This window comes from Dama dama, chromosome 18 (genome assembly GCF_033118175.1).
Source record: "Dama dama isolate Ldn47 chromosome 18, ASM3311817v1, whole genome shotgun sequence".
NCBI classification, from domain to species: domain Eukaryota; kingdom Metazoa; phylum Chordata; class Mammalia; order Artiodactyla; family Cervidae; genus Dama; species Dama dama.
Genome location: NC_083698.1, coordinates 41,000,518 through 41,015,740, shown reverse-complemented (window position 1 = coordinate 41,015,740; position 15,223 = coordinate 41,000,518). Strand labels below are relative to the sequence as shown.

The following is a 15,223-nucleotide window of genomic DNA, read 5'->3' as shown; positions in this document are numbered from 1 at the left end:
GCACAGAGATATTCAGTATCCTATGATAAACCATAACAGAAAAGCATATAGAAAAAAGAATGTGCATATACTCACTTTACTGTAGAACAGAAGTTACCACTACATTGTAAATCAACTATACTTCAATAAAATATTAAAAGGATAAATATATGGTAATAAAAAAACATTCTAACTAGATATTGGAAACATCTTTTACATAAGTACTTTTGCTGAAATGAATAAAATTTCTGTAAAGAGATTTCTGGATTTCGTAAGTGTTATTTCTTATAAATTGACTGGGTTAGAGAATACTGATATGGTTATACAGAAATATATTTTCTTCTAATTTAGAATATTATAAGAAAATATAAATGATTAGATCAAAAGACAGTAATGTGAAGTCATTTTGGTATTCAGAAGAAAAATCTTGTTAAGATGTGTTCAAACCATAACGGCTCATTAGGATTTGTTCTACCATCATGCAGATGATTGTTTTTTGTAACAAAATATAAATAAAAATGTGCATTTAAAAAAATGTCAGAAAAAAGTATTTGATTGTGCTCTTTCTGAAGCAGTGTTTCCAGTCTGGAGGCACGGTTAATAGCCTTCAAATATGTATTTGTTTCACTTTTATTATCAGAGAGTGTAAATTAGGTGTTATAGTCACAGTTTTTAAAGTTATTAATGTGTATATTTGTTTATTGATGTTTCACATCCATACTCTTTTGCAAGCATTATCAAAGGTGCAGCAGTAGTAAAGCCATGGCAAAATTTACTTCCATGGTTGAGGGCAAATCTCAGTGCAAGGTGGGGCTATTAACAGTGGATCTACTGTTTACTGTGTCCTAAGTATCATACCAGGTACTGTGCCATGTATGTCACATATATTCTCTTTTAATCCTCACCCCAGCTCTTAAGAAATGGTGCTGTCATCCCCATTTCACAGATGAGAAAACTGAGGCTTAGTTAAGCAATTTGCTAGGACCACTCAGCTAGTGAGAATCAAGATGACTGACTACATAAAATTCCAGAGCCCAAGCCCCGAGTATGATTATATTTTAGTGCTTCCGGTACTTTAGTTCTTCCTAACTTTTTCCACATCAGGAAACACATGGAAGAAGAGCTTATCCAGACGTTGCACTGGAGTAAACTGAAGAAGACAGTCAAGATCTACAGATAACAGCCAAGTGTGTCCCGAGGGCTAGAGAGAGTCCATATCCCGGTATAACCCATCAGAGGGGTGTCATGGAGAACAGATTTTGAAATTAAGTTTTTTTTTTAAAACAATGTACATCTTGATAATCCAGATTGAACCAAGGTTGTGGGGATGTCCACAGACCAATCTTAATTAGTAAACTATCTACAAGATAGAAGAAAAACATGTTGGTTTATTTATTCCAAGCATGTTTTAGAAAGCAATGCATTCTTCTAAATTAAAATCTTAAAAGTCCAATACGTAAAACAGATAAAAGCTGGACATCTTTGGTTGGCTGAGTGGAGCCACATTCTCTCCCATTCACCCCCAAGCCCACCTACAGTGGCTCCTCTGGCCATTTCTCAGGAACCTGGAAGCTCTAACGGAATAGTCTGAAAACCACTGCCCATTAGGGGTGGGAAGCGGAAACAGTCAAGGAAGAAATTTGTGCAATAGGCTTTTTTCTAAGTGTTAGTAGCCAGGAGTTAGGCTTCAGAGATCAGAGATAACTGACAGAAGAGAAGCAGGTGGAGATGTCTAGCACACCTGGGAAGGACAGGCTTCACCTTCCAGAATTCTCCCTGGGCTGGCTGCTGACCCAGAGCCTCAGTGCTCTGCTAAGTAGTAAGTGACCCCATTTGTCTTACAGTCAGTCAGTCAGCATCTTGTGGAGAGAAGAGTATCCAGAGCAGCCAGGCTTGAGCCCAAACACTTGTGGCTCAGCTGGTAAAGAATCCACCTGCAATGTGGGAGACCTGGGTTAGATCCCTGGGTTGGGAAGATCCCCTGGAGAAGGGGAAAGCTACCCACTCCAGTCTTCGGGCCTGAAGAATTCCATGGACCGTATAGTCCATGCAGTTGCAAAGAGTCGGACATGACCGAGCGACTCACTTCACTTTAACCAAACACTTGGGGGGCGGGGGGGAGGTGGTGAACTCAGGCAGGGTACGTAACCCTTTCCAGCTTCAGTTTCTCAACAGAAAATGACAATTGAGAATTAGGGAATGTTTGCTCTGCTTCCATCACAGAAGTATGGATGATCACATAGAAGAATATATATGTGAATGTTTACATATGTGTCAGCCATAACATTCAGGGTTTGAACCCAAATAAACAGATCATGCAGCTCAATATGAAGAAAAATTGAAATGTGTAGATATCTAAATAGACATTCTCCAAAGAAGATATACAGATGGCCAAAAAGGACATGAAAATATGTTTAATACCACTTACTATCACAGAAATGCAAAATAAAACTACAAGGTATCACTTCCCACAAGTAGAATGGCCTTCACTAAAATGTCTATATGCAATAAATGTGGAGGAGGGCATGGAGAAAGAATTCTCCTACACTGTGGGTGGGAGGCATTATGAAGGCCACTATGGTGGCTCAGACGGTAAAGAATCTGCCTGCAATGTGAGAGACCTAGGTTAGATCGCTGGAGATCCGCTGGAGGAGGGCATGGCAACCTGCCCCAGTATTCTTGCCTGGACAATACCCATGGACAGGAGGGCCTGGTGGGCTACAGTCCATAGGGTCTCAAAGAGTCAGACATGACCGAATGAGTAAGCATAGTACATTAGGATTCCTAAAAAACAAAGCTATCATATGATCCACAGTCCCACACCTCGGAATGTACTGAAGAAAACAATAAGGTAAAAGTACATGCCTCCCAATGACATTGCAACATTGCTTTCAATAGCAAAGACCTGGAAGCCACCAAACTGCCTATTAGCAGATGAGTGCATAAGGATGTGGTACATATATACAATGGAATATTGCTCAGTCATAAAGTAATGCCACTTGGGAAAACACTGCTGGATTTGGAGATGATCATACTGTGGTTAACAGGCCATACAGAGAAAGACAGATAGCATATGATGCCAGGTCGAGGTGGAAAAAAAATGGATAGAAATACACAAATTAACAAAACAAAAATACACAGACATAAGAAACTTCTGGTTACTAAAGAAAGATGCAAGAGAGGGATAAATTAGCACTTTTGGATTAGCGTATCTATAGAGATACTCAACAAGGACCTACTGTCCAGCGCAGGGTATTCACGCAACAATCTGGAACAAGCTATCTGGGAAAAGTGGCCGGAAATGAGTGCACATAGCCCTATGCATAACTGAATCAAGCTGCTTGACAAGGAAAACAAACCCAAGTTTATCAACTGTATTTCAGTAGAAATAAAAATGAAATAAAAATATAAACAGGAATGATGCCTAGTATATTCTCCTCCTCACACCTGGGTGAACAGGGCTGGTGGGACATCCCTGGAGCCTGAGCAGCTAGGGTCCTCGGGCTGGACCGTCCTCAGGCTGAGCGAGAAGGCTGGGGCAGGAAAGGGGCCCTTAGACCTGCAGTGCCTGGCCCCTCGTCATGGGGTCGCAGGCCCCAGACCCAGGCGGGCGTCTGACGGCAAAGCCAGGTCCAGGGTACCCAGAGGTGATGGGCCCTGGGGTTCCCACCTCCAGCCTCCTTCCTTAGAGTCATCCTGCCTACAGACGACAGTTCCCTCATCACAGTGCTTTTGCAGGTGCTGGCATTTGTTCCTGGATGAAGGGTATGGGGGTGAAAATGGTGAGACGGAAGCCCTGGATATGTGTTCTGGCACATTCAACTCTCATTTATAGCCGCAGACTTTCCCTGCCTGAGTAACCAGAGGTGGGGAGGAAGAAATCCTGCCGCCCCATGGTCATTTCCCAGAACTGCAGCTGTATCTCCAGTGTTGGCACTGGAGATGCCCATACTATGGAACCAGGTCAGATAGACAAAAATAGACACCATATGATATTAGTTTGAAGTGTACTCTAAAGATGGATAGAAATACACAAATTGACAAAAGAGAAATGCTCAGAGACTTAGAAAAGAAAGTTACAGTTACCAAAGAGGAAATGTGCAGAAGACAAGTAGATTAGCACTTTGGGATTAACATGTAACGTATTTCTTGGGCTTCCCTGGTAGCTCAGATGGTAAAGAGTCTGCTTCCAGTGTGAGAGATCCAGGTTCAATCCCTGGGTCGGGAGGATCCCTTGGAGAAGGAAATGGCAACCCACTCCAGTATTCTTGCCTGGAAAATCCCACGGACAGGGGAGCCTGACAGGCTACAGTCCATGGGGGTCACAAAGAGTCAGACACGACTGAGCGACTTCACTTTCTTTTCTGATATTTCTAAAATAGTCAACAAGGCCCTATTGTCCAACATAGGGAACTCTACTCAATGCTCTGGAAGAAGCTGTCTGGGAGTAGAGTCCAAAAACAAGTAGATGTACTCCCATCTGTAACTGAATCGATGCCAAAACAAATGCAAGTTTGTAAATCAACTGTATTGCACTAGAAACTAAAAATTAAGTGAAGATATCATAAAAGGAATAATGCCTACTATAGTCACCTCTTGCCTGTGTGGTCAGGGCTGGGGGTACCATCCCTAGAGCCTGAACCGGATTGAGTTGAAAAGCTGGACCGAGGGGGATGGAAAGGATCTGCCAGGAAAGGAAGCCTCTTGGGCCCATAGTGCCTGGTCCCTCCACGTGGGATCAAGGTGGGTCCTCGGACAGCAAAGCCAAGCATAGTGCACTCAAAGGATGATGGGCCTTCCAGGTGCCAGGACTCTGAGGAGTCAACTGGTCTCCAGGTCCCCTGGTGCTGGGGTTCCCACCTCCAGTCTCCTTCCTTACAGTCACCCCATGTATAGGCAACACACACAACACAGCGCTTTTGCAGGGATTGGGATTTTTCCCATATTGAAAGGTAAGGGGATGGAAGTGGTGAGACACAGCCCTGGGTCTGTATTCTGGCACATTCTGCCCTCCTTTACAACCTAAGAGCAGGATTGTCCCTAATCATCCCCTCACCCTGGTTACCAGAGGTGGAGAGGATGGACTCCTGCCGCCTTGTGGCTGTTTCATAAACTACAACTTAAAATCAGTGCTTTGGGGAATTACACTCACAAGGTTATTGGGTTCATTAAAAAAAAAAAAGACCTTGAATTGTAAAGTCATACTTGAAAAATATTTTATTAAAAGGCCAACTTTCAAGACGCTCATTTCAGGAGAAAAGTCATTTCAACGTTACTCATTTTTATGTAAACTACTTGGAAAGACCGTCAACATCCCTCATTATCAAAGACATGTAAATCAAAATTAAAATGAGGCGCATCCTTGCATCAATTAAATCAGGCATCATCAAAAAGTCTACAGCAGTAAGTGCTGGGAAAGTTGTGGAGAAATGAACTCCCCTGCACTGTGAGTGGGAATGTAACCTGGTAAGAGCCACTAGGAAGGACACGATGGAGGTTCCTTTAAAGATGAAGTTGATGCTACCACATGATCTGCAATCTCAGCTCTGGACAGATACCCGACAAAACCCTAAGGGAAAAGAAACATGCGCCATAATGTCATTTCAACACTACTTTCAATAGACACGACCTGTCCATCAGCAGATGAATGCATAAGGAAGATGTGGTGCATGTACACAAGGGAATGTTGGGCAGCCATAAAATAGAATAAATTAATGCTACTTTCAACAACATAGGTGGACTCGGAGATGATCATATTATGGGTAGCAGGTTATACAGAGAAAAACAGATAGCATACATATCACGCTGGGGTACAATCTAAAAATGGATAGAAATACATGAATTGACCAAACAGAAATACACTCAGAGGCTTAGAAAAGAAACCTATGGTTACTGGAGAGAGAAAATACTGGACAGGGATAAATTAGCATGTGCAATTATTATATGAAAACTGGTATCTGTATAGATAATCAACAAGGACCTATTGTTTTATACAGGGAACACTAGTCAACACACTGGAAAAAGTTATCTGGGAAAAGGGATGTAGATGTAGTGGTAGATGTAACTGAATGCATGTGCTTGATGGAGAAAACAAAAGCCACATTGTTTATCTCTGTTCCAATAGAAATAAAAATGATACAAAATGATAAACAGGAATGATGTCTACTATACTCCCCTCAGGCATGGGTGTTTGGTACTGGTGGGACATCCCTGGGGTCTGAGCAGCTAGGGTCCTCAGGCTGGACTGTCCTAAGGCTGAGGGAGCGAGAAGGCTGGGGCAGGAAAGGAGCCCCCTTAGACCTGCAGTGCCCCGTCACTCTGCATGGGACCACAGTCCCCAGATCCAGACGGGGCATCTGAAAGTCAAGTGCAGTGCTCCCAAAGGTGAGGGACCCTGTGGGCTGCAAGACTCTGAGGACTCACCTGGTCTCTCTGTCTCCGGTGCCGCGGCTCCCACTCCAGTCTCCCTCCTTAGAGTCACCCCACATATAGAGGAAAGCTCCCTCACCACCACTTTTGTAGAGGTTGGGGTTTGATCCTGGATGAAGGGTAAGGGGATGGAAGTGGGGAGACAGAAGCCCTGGGTATGTGTTCCGGCACATTCAGCTCTCATTTACAACTGCAGACTTTCCCTCGTTTCCCCCTTGCCTGAGTAACCAGAGCTGGGGAAAAAGAAATCCTGCTGCCTCGTGGCCATTTATGATTACCACAGCTATAAAATCAATGCTATGAAATCTGCCCTCAAGAAATGTGCTGTGGTTAAGTAATCAAAAGAAAATTCAAAACACAGCCACTTTCAAGAAGCTCTTTTCAAGAGAGAAGCTATTCAATTTTCCTTAAAAATCTTTAAAAAGAAAAAAAACATAAAAGACATGGAAAGATGCTTAGCACTGCTCAGTATCAGAGAAATATAAATCAAAACTAAAACGAGGTACCACCTTGCACCAGTCTGAGTGGCCATCGTAGAAAAGCTTACAAGCAATAAATCTTGGGGATTGCATGCGAAAAAGGAGTACTCCTATGCTGTGGGTGGTAGGAGCTATCATGAAGGATACTATGAATGTTCCTTAAAAAAAAAAAAATGATAGCTACCCTTTGACCTGTACTGCCTGGTCCCTCTCATGAGACCACTGACTTACGATCCACGTGGGCTGTGGGACAACTAAGCCAAGCCTAGTGCACCCAAAGGATGATGGACCCTGTGAGGCATGAGGCTTTGAGGAGTTACCGGGTCTCCATGTCTCCTAGTGCTGGGGTTTCCACCGCCAGCCTCCTTCCATAGAGTGACCCCACCTAGAGATCATGGCACTTTTGTAGAGGCTGGGGTTTGTTCCTGGGTGAAGGGTGAGGGGGTGGAAGTGGTGAGGCAGAAGCCCTGGGTGTGGGTTCTGCCACATTCTGCTCTCATTTATAACCCACAGCAGGACTTTCCCTCATCTCCACCTTATCAGAATAGTAACCAGAGGTGGGGAAAAAGAAAATTTTAAAAATGTATCTTTAAGAAGTCCATTTCCAAAGAGAAGCCATTTCAATTTTACTCAATAATGCTTTTATTTTTATAAAAGGACAGGGAAAGACGTGCAACATCACTCATTACCAGAGAAATGTAAATCACAACTACAAGGATTTACCAGAAGTCATCATTCAAAAGTCTACAAGCACTGATTTTGGGGACGGCATGGTGAAAAAGATCTCTACTATGCCCTGCGTGGGAATGTAACCTGGTAAGAGCCACTGCAAACGACACGATGGAGGTTCCTTTAAAAACAAAACGAGAGCTACCACATGATCTATAATCCCGCTCCTGGGCATATAACTGATGAAATCTCTAAGGTGAAAGACACATGAACCTCAACGCCATTGCAACACTACTTTCAATAGCCAAGACATGGAAGCCACCAAACTGTCCATTAGCAGATGAGTGCATAAGGATGTGGTACATATATACAAAGGAATATTGCCTGCCATAAAAAAAGGAATAAAGTAATGTCACTTGGAACAACACAGGTGGATTTGGAGATGATCATACCATGGGAAGCAGGTCAGATAGAGAAAGGCAGATAGCATATGATATCAGGTTGAGGTGGAAACTAAAATGAATAGAAAAACATGAACTGAAAAAACAGAAATACCCAGACATAAAAAAGTAAACTTTTGGTTCACAAGGCCCTTCAGGTAAATAACAGCCTGCCCTGAAGAAATGTGCTGTGGTAGGTAATCAAAAGAAAATTCAAAACAAGGCCATAATTTAAGAAGCCCATTTCAAGAGAGAGGACATTTCAATTTTACTCAAATTGTGACTCCAAAAAATTTTACTTTTTCTTTTTTCCTGTAAAGGACATAGAAAGATGCTTCACATCACTTATTATCATAAAAATGTAAATCAAAACTATAATAAGGTAACACCTAGCACTAGTCCGAGGGGCCATCATCAAAATGTCTACAAGCAGTAAGTGTTGCAGAGGACCTAGAAAAAAAATGATTCTCCTAAGCTGTGGGTGGGGATGGTACCTGGTAAGAGTCACTACAGAGAACATTGTGGAGGTTCCTTACAAATGAAATTACAGTGCCCACAGGATCAGCAATCCAACTCTTCGGAACATATTTGAAGAAAACCCAAAGGTAAAAGACACATGCACCCAAATGTCATTGCAGTAATACTTTCAATCTCCAAGAAGCCAACAAATTGTCCATCAGCAGATGAATTCATAAAGAAGATGCAGTGCATGTACACAAGGGAACATCGCTAAGCCATAAAGAAGAAAAAAATAATGCCACTTGTAACAACTCAGGTGGACCTAGAGATGATCATACTGTGGGACGTCAGTTAAAGACAGCATATATATCATGTTCAGCTGGAACCAAAAAATGGATAGATACACCCTAATTGAGAAAACAGAGACTTGAATATTTACCAAAGAGAAAAGGTGGGAAAGAGGGATAAAGTAATACATGGGATTAATATATGAACACTGATATGTTAATAGATAATCAACAAGCACCTTCTGTCCTGCGCAGGGAACTCCACCCAACACTCTGCAAGATGCTCTATGGGGAATGAAGCCGAAAACGAGGAGACGGAGCCCTGTGTGTGACTGAATTGAGCTGCTTGACACCGAAAACAAACACAACACTGTTTATCAACTGTGTTCCAACAGAAATAAAAAATGAACTGAAAATATAAATAGGAAGGATACCTACTACATTCCCCTCATGCCTGAGTGCTCGGAGCTGGGGTACATACCTTCTGGATCAGCTGGGTTTGGTCTTAAGGCTGGACTGTCCTAAGGCTGAGGGAGTGGCATGATGTGCCAGGAAAGGACCTGCCTTAGATTCATAGTGCCTGGTCCCTCTGCATGGGACCACGGTCCCCATATCCAGGCAGGTTATCTGACATCAAAGCCAGGCCTAGTGCACCCAAGGGATGATGGAGCCTCTGGGTTGCAAGTCCTTTGAGGAGTCACCTGGTCTCCACGTCTCCTGGTGCTGGGGTTCCCACCTCCAGCCTCACTCCTTACTGTTATCCTGTCTATAGATGACAGCTCTCTCACCATAGCACATTTGCAGGGGTTTGGATTTACCCTGGATGAAAGGTAAGGGGGTAGAAATGGTGAGACGGAAGCCCTGGGTGTGGGTATTGGCACATATTGCTCTCATCTATAACCCAAGACTTTCCCTCATCCCCCGCTTGCCAGAGCAACCAGAGGTGAGGGGGAAGAGATCCTGCCACCTCGTTGTCATTCCCCGTAACTACAGTTGTAAAATCAGTGCTTAGGGGAATTGCATTCACAAGGCTACTAATGAAAACTCCCCTCAAGAAATGTGCTGAGGTAGGTAATGGAAAGAAATTTCAAAACACAGCCAAATTTCAAGAAACCCATTTCAAGAGAGAAGCCATTTCAATTTTTCTCAAAAATATTTTGTTTTGTTTTTTAATATAAAAAGGCCATGGAAAGATGCTCAACATTGCTCATTATCAGAGAAATGTAAATCAAAACTACGAGGTACCACCTCGCACCAGTCCAAGCGGCCATCAAAGAAAAGTCTACAAGCAATAAATGTTGGGGCTGGTGTGGAGAAAAAAACTCTCCTGTGCTCTGGGTGGGAATGTAACCTGGTAATAGCCACTACAAAGGATACTATGGAGGTTGCTTAGAAAACGAAATGAGAGCTACCACATGATCCACAATTCTACTCCTGGGCATATGCCTGAGGAAAATCCTAAGTCAAAAGACACATGTACCCCAATGTCATTGCAACACTGCCTTCAATAGTCCTGAAAGCCACCACACTGTCCACCAGCAAATGAATGGATAAAGATGATATAGTACATGTATACAGGGGAATATTGCTCAGACAAGAAAAAGAATAAAGTAATGTCACTTCCTACACATAAATGGATCTGGAGATGAGCATACTATGGGAAGCAAGTTAAAGACAGAGAGCATATGATACCACTTTGGGGTGGAATCCACAAATGTATAGAAATACACAAATTTACAAAACAGAAACACATTCAGACGCAGAAACTTACAGTGACCAGAGGGGGAAGGGTGTTGGAGAGGGGTAAATTAGCACGTGGGATAAATATGTGAACACTGATACTGTAATAGACAATCAACAAGGACTTCCTGTCCAGCACCGGGAACTCGATTCAACACTCTGGAAGAAACTATCTGGGAAAAGAGGCCAAAAGTGAGCAGATGCACCCATATGTAAAATTGCGCTGCTTGGCACCAAAAACAAACACAACATTGTTAATCAAGTGTATTACAATAAATACAAAAATGAGATGAAAATATAAACCGGAAGGATGCCTGCTATATTCCCCCATGCCTGGGTGACCTGGGCTGGTGGGACCTCCACGGAGCCTGAGTTGGTTAGCATTCTAAGACCGGACTGTCTTAAAGTTGAGGGAACAGGCACAACGTGCCAGGAAAGGAACACCCTTGGACCCAGAGTGTCTGGTCCCTCTGCATGGGACCACGGTCTGAAGATCCAGGTGGGCTATCTGACAACGAAACCAGGCCTACTGCACCCAAAGGACGGTGGAGCCTCTGGTTTTAAGACTGAGGAGTCACCTGATTGCCGTGTCTCCTGGCGCTGGGGTTCCTGCCCCTAGCTTTTTTGACAGCACTCTCAATCACAGGCTTTTTGTAGGGACTGGGATATTTTCGGGGGGAGGGCAGAGTGTAAGAGAGTGGAAGTGGTGAGACAGAAGTCATGAGTGTGTGTGTTTTCTGGCACATTTGGCTCTCATTTACAACCCAGGAGCAGGCCTGTCCCTCATCTGCCTCTTACCCCTGTAACCAGTTGGGGGGAAAGTGAAATTCACCTGTTGGCCATTTCCTATAACTGCCACTTTAAAACCAGTGTTAGGGGAATGGCATTCACAAGGCCTGCTGGTTCTTAATGAAAACTGCCCTCAAGAAATGTGCTGTGGTAGGTAATTGAAAGAAAATTCAAAACACAGTTAACTTTCAGGAAACCCATTTCAAGAGAGAAGCCATTTTTTTTCCCTATGTAAAGGACGTGGAAAGATGCTCAGCATCGCTCATTAATGGAGACATGTAAATGAAAACTACAAGGTACCACCTTGCATCAGTCCAAGCAGCCATCATAGAAAACTCTACAAGCAGTAAATGTTGGGCAGGGTGTGGAGAAAGAACTCTCCTATGCTGTGGGTGGTAATGTAACCTGCTAAGAGCCTCTGTGAAGGACATGATGGAGTGCAGGTTCTTTTAAAAATGAGATGAGAGCTACCACAGGATCCTCAATCCCATCACTGGGCATACACCTAACAAAAACCCTGAGGCAGAAGACAGATGAACCCCAAGGTCACTGCAACACTACTTTCATTAACCAAGACCTGGAAGCCACCAAAGTTTCTATCAGCAGTTGAAATCATAAAGAAGATGTGGCACTTATACACAGGGAATGTGGCTTAGTCATAAAAAAGAATATAGTCCCATTTGCAACAACACTGGCGGACCTAGAGATTATCATACTACTGGAAGGACGTCAGATAAAGACAAATAGCATATGATTCTACCGCCTTCAGGTGGAATCTAAAAATGTATAGAAATACATGATTTTACAAAACAGAAATATACTGATAGTCTTAGAAAAGAAACTTATGGTTGCCAAAGGGGTAAAGTGGGGAAGAAGGATAAATCAGCACGTTGGGATTAACATATAAACACTGATACCTCTGAAATAGATAATTACAAAGGGCTTCCCCAGTGGCTCAGCTGGTGAAAATTCTGCCTGCAATGTGGGGGACCTGGGTTTGATCCCTGGGTTGGGAAGATCCCCGGGAGAGGGACATGGGAACCCACTCCAGTATTCTTGCTTTGAGAATCCCATGGACAGAGGATGCTGGTGGGCTACAGTCCATGGGATTGCAAAGAGCTGGACATGACTGAGCAACTAAGCATAGTACAAGAAGGAATTATTCAGCGCAGGGAACTCCACTGAACACTCTGGAAGATGCTATCTAGGAAAAGAATCTAAAAATGAGTAGATGTACCCCTATGTATAACGAATACATCTGGTTCATATCCAAAAGAAATGCAACACTGTTATTCAACTGTACTCCAATATTAACTAAAAAAGAAATGAAAGTCTATGAACAGGAAGAATGCCTACAATACTCCCCTTACACAAGGGTGTTTGGTGTTGGTGATACATCCCTGGAGCCTGGGCTGGCAAGAGTCCTAAGGCTGGGCTGTCCTAAGGCTAAGGAAGCTGGGAAGGATGTGCCAGGAAAGGAACCCTCTTGGACCTGAAGTGCCTGGTTCTCCGGCATGGGACCATAGTCCACAGGACCAGGCGGGCCATCTGACAACTAAGCCAAGGTCAGTGCACCCAAAGGATGATGGGCCCTCTGGGTTGTAGGTCCTTTGAAGGGTCACCTGTTCTCCATGGGTCCTAGTGCTGGGGTTTGCACCTCCAGGCTCCTTCTTTAGAGCTGCCCCAGCTTTGGACCACAGCACCCTCAGTCATGTGCTTTTGCATGGGTTGGGATTTTTCGGGGTGTGAAGGGTAATGGGGAAGAAGTAATAATACACCAGCTCTTGGGTGTTTTTTTCTGGAACATTCATTCCCCTCTCATTTACACCCAGGAAGAGACCTTTCATGAAGGCTCCTGTTGCCAGAAGAACCAGATTTGGGCATGAAGAAATCCTGCCACCTTGTGGCCATTTCTGGTAAAAAAAAAAAAAAAAAAACCACAATTTTAAAACCAGTGATTTTGGAAACTTCACAAATGGCAGCCCACTCCAGTATTCTTGCCTGGAGAATCCCAGGGACAGAGGAGCCTGGTGGGCTACAGTCCATGGGGTCACAAAAAGTCAGACACAACTGAAGCGACTTAACTCACATATTCACAAGGCCTGAAGGGCTGTCAGTGACAGTATCCCTCAAGAAATGTCCTGGAGTAGATAATCAAAAGAGAATTCAGAAGAAAGCAGGCTTTCAAGAAGACAATTTGAAGACAAATTGTATTCACACCATTTTTTTTTAACATATGAAAAGATGCTTTACATTACTCACTATTAGAGAAATGCAAGTCAAAACTACAGTGAGGTATCACTGGCACAAATCGAGTGGTCATCATCAAAAAGTCTACAAGGAATAAATGCTGTGGAGGTCATGGGCAAAAGGGTACCACCCTACACTGTTGTCGGGAATGTAGATTGGGAATAGGCTCTATGGAGAACAGTATGGATGTTCCGCAAAACAAACTAAAAATAGAGCTATCACATGACCCCAAATACCATACCTGGGCATATACTTAGAGAAAACCAGAATTCAGAAAGACACATGTACCCCAGCGCTGGCTGTGTGGATCACAATAAACTGTGGAAAATTCTTCAAGAGATGGGAATACCAGACCACCTGACCTGCCTCTTGAGAAACCTGTATGCAGGTCAGGAAGCAACAGTTAGAACTGGACATGGACCAACAGACTGGTTCCAAATTGGGAAAGAAGTACATCAAGGCTGTATATTGTCACCCTGCTTATTTAACTTCTATACAGAGTACATCATGAGAAATGCTGGGCTGGATGAAGCACAAGCTGGAATCAAGATTGCCGGGAGAAATATCAATAACCTCAAATATGTAGATGACACCACCCTTAAGGCAGAAAGTGAAGAAGAACTAAAGAGCCTCTTGATGAAAGTGAAAGAAGAGAGTGAAAAAGTTGGCTTAAAGCTCAACATTCAGAAAACTAAGATCATGGCATCTGGTCCCATCACTTCATGGCAAATAGATGGGGAAACAGTGTCAAACTTTATTTTTGGGGGCTCCAAAATCACTGCGGATGGTGACTGCAGCCAACAATCGCCAAGCAATTTAATTGCACCAAATTAAAAGACGCTTACTCCTTGAAATGAAAGTTATGACCAACCTAGACAGCATATTGAAAAGCAGAGACATTACTTTGTCCACAAGAGTCTGTCTAGTCAAGGCTATGGTTGTTCCAGTGGTCATGTATGGATGTGAGAGTTGGATTATAAAGAAAGCTGAGCACCGAAGAATTGATGCTTTTGAACTGTGGTGTTGGAGAAGACTCTTGAGAGTCCCTTGGACTGCAAGGAGATCCAACCAGTCCATCCTAAAGGAAATCAGTCCTGAATATTCATTGGAAGGACTGATGTTGAAGCTGAAACTCCAACATTTGGCCCCCTGATGCAAAGAGCTGACTCATTTGAAAAGACCCTGATGCTGGGAAAGATTGAAGGCAGGAGGAGAAGGGGACGACAGAGGATAAGATGATTGGATGGCATCACTGACTCAATGGACATGGGTTTGGGTGAACTCCAGGAGTTGGTGATGGACAGGGAGGCCTGGTGTGCTGCGGTTCATGGGATTGCAAAGAGTCGGACACGACTGAGTGACTGAACTGAACCCCAATGTTGATTCCAGCACTATTTACAATAGGACAAATATTTGTTTACAAAAAAAATAGGACAAAAAAGCAATGAAAGTGTCCATGGATAGGTGGATAAAGAAGATGTGGTACATGTATGGAAGTGAATATTATTCATCCATAAAAAGAATGAAATAATGCCATTTATAGCAACATAGCTGGACCTGGAGATGATCATACTCAGTAAAATAAGTTAGAGAAAGAAAAATATCATATGATATAAATTATAGGTGGAATCCAATAATAGATGGCTTCCCTGGTGACTCAGTGGTAAAGAACCCACCTGCAATGTGGGAGACCTGAGTTCGA

The 15,223-nt window shown here is 43.3% G+C and overlaps 1 protein-coding gene across 3 annotated transcripts in view; it reads right to left on the bottom strand.

Annotated features, from left to right (window-relative positions):
* MAGI2 (membrane associated guanylate kinase, WW and PDZ domain containing 2) overlaps positions 1–15,223 on the bottom strand; it is a 1,418,975-nt gene that overhangs the window by 5,340 nt on the left and 1,398,412 nt on the right. The gene's annotated exons all lie outside the window — the stretch shown is intronic.